This window comes from Prionailurus viverrinus, chromosome A1, assembly GCF_022837055.1.
Source record: "Prionailurus viverrinus isolate Anna chromosome A1, UM_Priviv_1.0, whole genome shotgun sequence".
NCBI classification, from domain to species: Eukaryota; Metazoa; Chordata; class Mammalia; order Carnivora; family Felidae; genus Prionailurus; species Prionailurus viverrinus.
Genome location: NC_062561.1, coordinates 26,394,862 through 26,402,595, shown reverse-complemented (window position 1 = coordinate 26,402,595; position 7,734 = coordinate 26,394,862).

Here is a 7,734-nt window from a genome sequence, read left to right as displayed (position 1 = left end):
AGGCTTCTGATGATGAGACAGGCACAGGCTTCAAACCTTTCCCTTGGGAGCACTTTGCTGTGCCTTGTTCTTGTTGTTGTTTTTAAGTTGCCTTCACTGAATTCACACTGCTGGGAGATGGGTTTGCCCTGAACTTTAATTTGGTGGAGAAGTGATTTTTTGTAAACATACTCGGTGGTCCTTCTGTCAGACACAAATTGACCAAATGTTTCCTCAAAAGCGAATGTGTCTGGCTAAGCTACATACTCCACGCTCCCTGCAAGAGGTTTGGAGAGCCTGGAAGAGCAGGTGGAGAAAAGAATGTGTGTGGGGAAACCCCATGGTGCAGTGCGCCTGAACACTTCCTGTCAGCACTTTCCGGGGTGGGCAGGGGTCTAGTCAGCTTCCCCATCGCTGTCGAGCTGTGATACTCCCGGATGGCTACATTTGGTTTCGCTCTCTTTGCAATGGATTATGAATGATTCCCTCTGGTTTGTTTTGTTTTGTCTTGTTTCATTTTGCTATTGTTTAAAGCATCGGCAAAATTTTTGCACACCTCTTGGAACATAATCGTTATTTCCTTAAGAAAAGCTTCCAGCAGCGGGACCTCTGGACCGAAGCCGACGCACGCATTTAAGGTTGGGGGTACTTACTGCCAAACCGCCCCACAAAAATGTCAAAACACATGCAGGGTGAGCCTTTCCGCACACCTTTCTCGACGCGTTTGTTATTTCTGGTTCGCTACACAGCCTGAAAACAAACAAACAAACGACACCCTCCATCTGACTCCTGGTAACTCAAAGGTATTTATGCAGCTCCCAGGGTCTCGTTGAGTTCTTGTCCTAAGGTGAAAAGGAGGCAATTCAGAGTGTCGACCCGCTTCAAACCTCTCAAGCCAGGCGCCTCCTCCTTGGTGTCCCACAGTAGCCTGCCCACCTTATGCCAGCAGCCTCCTCACCTGCTAGAGCATTCAGTTCGGTGATTTTCCCGGAGACAAATCATTTCCACCTGCATCCAAAGGGCCAAAATTATTCCAAAGCACCAGCACCATGATTCACCTCCTCGCAGTGGTTTCTGCCACCAGGCTCTCGGTCTCAGAGGTGCCCACCCGCAGCGACCAAGACTTTGCTGGAGACGCAGGTGCACGGTAGCTGAGGAATGGCGCTCGCAAGCCGGGAAGAGAACTCGGTGCTACATCCACCTTGCACGGGGAGGGACCGGAGTGCCTCCTTGCTTCCCCGACCTCTGAGTGTCATTTAGCGTTTTCTTCAGTAATAAACAGGCCACTACCACCTACAGTGGGGACTGGATTATGAGTAGAAATCATAAGTATTTCCAGCTCCATTATGAATGTTGCGCATATTTCAAAAGGCCGTTAAGGTCATCGCCGCCTTGAAATCGCGGGAATTAATGAGAGCTGGATCTTAATATTTAACGTGTGGCTACGTGTTATTTATTACTGCAAGACGAATTTATTTTTTAAAATATTCTGAGAATTGCATCGTAATCTTTTTTACGATCCTGTATAATTAATTTTAGTATTTAAGCCTTGTTCTAAAAAAGAAAAAGAAGTAATCCACTCCTTGACAAAGAGTGTAAAAAAAAAAAAAAAAAAAAAGCCTTGTTCTGAGAAGGGTTCGCCATACACCTAAGGCATCCAAGACAGGGAAAAAAGGTTAAGAATCCTGGAGGAGGAAGCTAAGATCTGGGTCCTGTTACGCAAGGGTAACTAAGCCTTCTGTTCTGTAATCCCAGAATTACAAAACATTCCTCTGGGGGCAGAAGGATAGAGACCCTTCCCTATTCACTCATTCATTCAGCAGACATTTATTTAGCATCTACAAAGGGAGGCACACTGGAAACAGGACACCAAGGCAGCCCTGGCGAGAAAATTGCTGAGCCTGGCAGGTAAGAGGACGGGCAGGACCCGGAGGAGCCAAGGCTCAGAGAAAACGCAGATTCCAACAGCTCACGGTTGTGAAATCGACGGAAAGGTGGAAATGCCATTAGAATAACTGCGGGCTCCCCCAGGAGAGCTCCTATCACCAGACGACTCCCCATCCACCTTGTCAAAATCCTACCCATTCCTCAAGATCAGAGCTCTGCTCCCTCCCCTTCCAAGCTGGAGTTCATCTCTCCTTCCCCTCAAGGCTCTCCCTGGGACGTCAGCACTGTCGCTCTTTATTTGTGTTATTTATGAGCCCGACTCGCCTCCGCCTCCGGGATCAGTGTCTTCAGGGCGGTGCCCAGTGGCTCGGGTGCCCAGAGGTCTGGTTTCGAGCTCTGCCCCCTCCAGTTCTCAGCTGAGCGATTTGCACTGAGCGGGCAGTGCTGTAACACACGCACGCCCAGCCCTCTCTTTCAAGTTTCCTCCTCCGTTCCCCACCACTCAAAACGTGATTTCCGGACCCGAGGGCTGCTTCCGCACAGTGGGCTCGGTGGCCCGGCATCTGCATCTCTGCCGAGAAGCCCTTTTCCACCCGATTTGCCTCATCTGCCACGACTCAGTCAAGTTGCTTCCTTCTGGAAGCTTTTCCTGACACTGATCATCCACCCTCTCCAGCATCCCAGGAAATGACTCTTTCCTCCTTGGTGCCCTGCCGTATCCGGCACACTTGATTCCAACAGCTGTCTGAGTCCCTTCCTTCAAGGCAGGTACCAGGTCACTTTCTTATTTGCGGCCTCAGCATCTAAAAGGCAGTACTTATTTGCTGAAGGAAGAAGTGAGTGGAGGAATGGATGAATGAATGAACGAACGAACAAACGAACGAACGAGTGCCCCTCCTCTTCTTCTCCCCACCTCTCCCCGCCTCTTCTCTTTTCCTTCCAGTCACTTTAGGTTCCAGGGCTGTCGTGGCCACTAAGTCTGTGATCACAGATAAGTGACTTCATGCCCCTAGGACTCAGTGTCACCTTCTGTAAGAGAAGGGAGGGGACAGAACCAGACACTGTTTAGGGAACACCCCACCTCCCATCTCCTGAGTACTGTGACTTTATTATGTAACCGTGTGGGGGTCAGTCATGCCAGGATAGAAGAACCTCCTGAGGCCATGCCCTCTGTCCCCGGCATCCACCCAGGACCGATGTGCCCACCCTCATGTCCAATTGGTCGCGCAGTCCTCTCCAACCTACGGCCTTTTTGTCCTTAAATCCCACCCCACCCCTTTACCGGAAACCACTGCTCACGCAGGCCTCCGTTTCTCCCAAGTGCACTATATCTTAGTTGCTGCCCGAGTGACAGCCTCCTCACACGAGTCCATCCTGCCTTCTGCACAGCCCCCAGGCCACCTGCTTGGGGGCAGAGGCTTCTGCAGAGACCACGAGGTCTGGATTTGCTGTCCGAATTAATTGATGTCAGTTGCTTCCTTCCACAAATCTTCTGTGTGGTTCTATCTTCGGTGCTTTGCTCAGGCCTCCGGGCTTGGCCGTGTGAACTTTCCGCGCAGACCCCCCCCCCCCCCTCCTCCTACCTCACACCGGACACATTTGGTTGGTGGGAGGGACCTTCCGTTTCCCAACACCTGCAAATAGGCCTGGGTTTACATCCCCTGGCACTTTTTCACCCTTTGCCTGGGAAGACCTGATTCCTCCACCTGTGTTGCTGTTCCAAGGTCTTCCTGCTTCCCAGGGGACTGTCAGCTATCACTCTATGATTGATAAGTATGTGCAAATGTCTCCTATTAACATTCCCCCCTTGATCCCAGCTGTTTCTCATCTCTTTTCTTCCTCTTATAACTGAGTTCCTTAAAATGCCGGTTCCACTCATTGACTCTCCTTCACCTCCCACCCATCATCATCCCGGCCCCTGGCAGAAGTTTCTGCTCCTGCCCACCTACCTGAGTGCATCCTGTGCTTTCCTTGCCGACCTCCAACCTCTGACTTCTGGCCTCCAAGGACGCTTTCCTGGTTTTAATCCGCCCTGGTATCTCTCGATCCCTCTTCTGGATTTCTATGGCTCCGAGGCTGTCTTCTCACTACTGCCTCTTCTCTGTCTCCTCCGCGGGTGCTTCTTCTTCAGCTCGCCCTGCAGCCAGGGTGCCCCAGCTCCCTCCTGGGCCTCTCCTCCTGGGCTAGGCTTTTCCTGAGCGGCAGGTCCACCCCTGAGGCTTCGCCACCACTCACAGGAATGACTCCACTCGCTTTCTTCATCTGTGGTAGTCACAGCCGGCCAACTGCTCTCACAAACACTCTCCACGTGTCCGGGGCTTAGCTGCAGGTCAAGTTTACTCTTTACTGCCTTCCCAGTCCTTTTGGAGTCGGGAGGGAGAATGGGGAGGAGGTGCCTGGCTCCACACGGTCCCTTGGACAGCCTGGCTCCTTGGTTCACAGCTCTGCCCAGCTCAGCTCCCGGTGCCCACAGAGCGGGAGGTCCTGGGGTCAAGCCTGCAGCTGGGACACCCGGCAGCCTGGCTCACGTTCCACGGGCCAGGGAGGTTGGGGAAGGTGGGTGGCTGTGCTCCGGAAGAAGGGAAAGGCACGGGCCAGTCCCCCGCCAGTGACCCAGAGCTGTTGGTGGGGAGAAATCCCCACTTGGGTACCTTACAGCTTCCTCCCTCTCCATATTCAAAATGGAAGCATGGGGAAGCTCAGAAAGGGGTCTACCTTTCTCGTCCCGGTGGTGGGACTAGCAGCACCCAATTACCCGAGCCAGGAGGAGCCCGGCTCCCCCATCCAGCCCGACAAGTCTGTAGTTCCCCCACGTTTCTTAGATTCCTCTCTCACGCCTGATCTATTTCAATGGCTCGATAATGGATTTCTCTGCACGCGGTCTCATCATTCTTTGCTTCTTCCTAAAATGGATTTTTCATCGTACTGTCTCCCTTCAACGTCTCAGGGTGCTTCCAGGGCCCTTCAGGCTGGAGCCCAATCTCTCTTGCCTCAAACCACTGCAGCCCGTGCTCCAGCCGAAGGGAGCCGGCCTTCCTCTCCCCAAGGCCACAGGATGCCTCCAACACTGCCCTCCACACCTCCCAACCCCCGCCTCCTGGCCATCTCCAGTTTATCCAAGAAGGCAGAGCCCAAGTTCACTTGCCCAAGGAGACTTCTAGGACCTCCCCAGAGAGAGTTGGCCACCACCACGATGTAGACTATGGTTGGTCATTTTACAGAATGGTCTCAACCATACGGACTGGTTGAATACGCCAGGGAACATGCCCTTCATCTATGGTATTAGTAAAATGTTCGCACACTAATGACTCAATTTGAAGCTATGGAAGGTTAGCTCCAGTTCCTTCTCTAGTACTCCTATAGGACTTTGGGAAGTCAAAATATGCAACAGTAATTATTTCTTCTGAAATTCAAAGTAGGCAACAATAACTCCTGTGGACAAAAATAAATAAATAAACAGACTCCCAAGCTGTTGACAAGAAAGCAGAGAAAGGACCTGTATAAGTTAGGGATCCTCTGCTTCGCAAGCCATAGAAAACCCAACTTCAACCAGCTCCAGAGAAAAGTACGACGTCTAGGGGTAGAGCTGGCTTCAGACTGGGATGAATGATGTCACAAAGATCCACATCGCAGCCCAGCTTTCTTTAACGGATCTATATAATGAGTCCTGCAGGAACCCCAAGCTCTCTGCTCATGGCTGTGCACGTTTAAGAGTTTCATTTTCAAACTGCTAATCCCAGCAAGGAGAGAGAGAGAGAGTCTGAGACAAGTTTCTGAGCGCTTTGTGGGTTAAGGTTTACACTAACCAGACCAGGTTGGGTCACCAGGGCAGGGGCAGAGGTCAAGCAGGGCCATTTCTGTACCCATGTCAGGGTTTCCCAAGGGAAGGAGGGAAAATGAATGCTGGACAGCTAATAGCAAATGGTATTACAACGCTTCTTCCCAAGCAAGCATGGAAGGAGACAAAGATGTCCTCTATGAAGCCACGTCTCTTCCCTCCCTCGGTGACCCACTTCCCAGACAGAATTAATTCTTCCCTCCCTGTGTTCCATGACACTTCAGTGTATACCGTTTTTGAAGGGGATAATCTTTTGCATTATAATAATTCTTAACATATCTGTCTTTGCCACCGGACTGGGCCTCTTAATAGCAGCAGTGAAGAGTTTTTATTGTTGTACCCACAGAACCTAAGGGACTCCCTAAGCTGGCACATTGTGGGTGCTCAGTAAACAAGGTGGCTTTTATCACTGAATGAATAGTAGCATCCTCTATAGGAGTATTTCATCCTCCAGGGCTGGCTTTTCTGGGTCAAGTGGCCATGATATTGGAGCAAGAAAGGGAGCTGTCTGGTCTATGCCATGGATCTATCTGTTGCCATGCTGGACAGGGAGAAGGGGTGGGGTGCTTGCTTCTCTGCTATACTTTCGCCTGTGTATCCTCTGACTCAATCCGTACCTACTGTTACCTGTGGGGCATCTTAAAGGACATAGAATTCTACTGGGCCCTGCTGGCCAAGCACTTGACAGACAGGGAAGAGTTTGGGGCAGAGTGCTGTCTATTGCCATTTTCTGGAGGGGATGGGATCCACACACCAGCCCTGACCTATACTGCCACACGCACCCCTCTTTAAGGCACACGGTGAGGGAGGGACAGAATGCCAGACGTGCTCCACACGATAGAGCTGCTTGGCTTTGGAAGTGGCCAAAATGGTGGCCAAGAGCACGGACCCTGGTGTTAGACATGCCTGGTTTCCATAACACTCATCAGCTCTTTCTTTACACTTGACTTGGCAAGTTACGCATTCTCTCTCCTTCTGTACCGCGGGATAATAACTTCTTCACAGGGTGTGAAGAATAAACGAGACGCTGTATTACAAGTGCTTAGACCGCAGTAAGCGCTCAAACAATAAATAAGTAATAGTAATAACAAATGCGGTCCATTTTCCTTTCCCCAGAAGGAGTTTTAGTCTTCATGCTGTGGCACAGTTCAACCATTTCACATCGGCGAAGGAAAAAGCATTAACTGCTCATTTTCAACAGCATGGATCCATGAAGCAAAATAAAACCCAATAGATAACAAAACACGTCCTAGCGGTTTTCTTCTTTAAGGATCTAAATCATGAGCATTTCACAAGCAGAGTTAAAATGAATTAAACCACAGAATGTTATGAATCGGTGTTACCATCTGGCTTTGGGACACAACCTCCAATGCCTACCTGAGCCGGGTACGTAATCGGATGACCGGATGAGGGAGGCACGCTGGCAACTGACTGTGTGGGGCCATCAGAAGCGTGGCAGTCTGGAAGCCCACAGAACAGCCGCCAGCACTCAGCAGGAGCTGATTATTGTCATGTAGGAAATACACTCAAGGTTGCCAGAACTTGGAAAAATATCCCCGGTTCAGAAGGGATGTCACTGACTCACTTTTTTTTTTTTTTTTGATGTCGTTGTCTTCAAATGCTGTGGAAAGCCATACCTGAAAGCCAGCTCTGGTCACTAGACTTGATACAGCCCGAGGATCACCAGATTGTGACCTCTAACCTAGCCAACTCCTGGCCAGAGGTGCTTCTCAAAATGGGTTACACTTTACAAGCTCACCAGGCGGCTGTCACAGCATATAAGCATTTTTCAAAAGCTCTTAGGAAGATAATTTATTCCCGTCACAGGGGAAGGCAATTGCTTTCAATAATTAGATCAAAAGTTATTTTTGCTCGTATGTTGCTTTCCAGCTCCTTCAAAGTCCACCTCAAGGTTTCCGTCTTCCCGGAACCCCTCTGTGATATATTCTCATCTAACGCTATTTACTGCTTCTTGGTACTTGTATGCCCATTGGTTTTTTGTTTTCGTTTTTAGTTTTTATTTTGTGGCA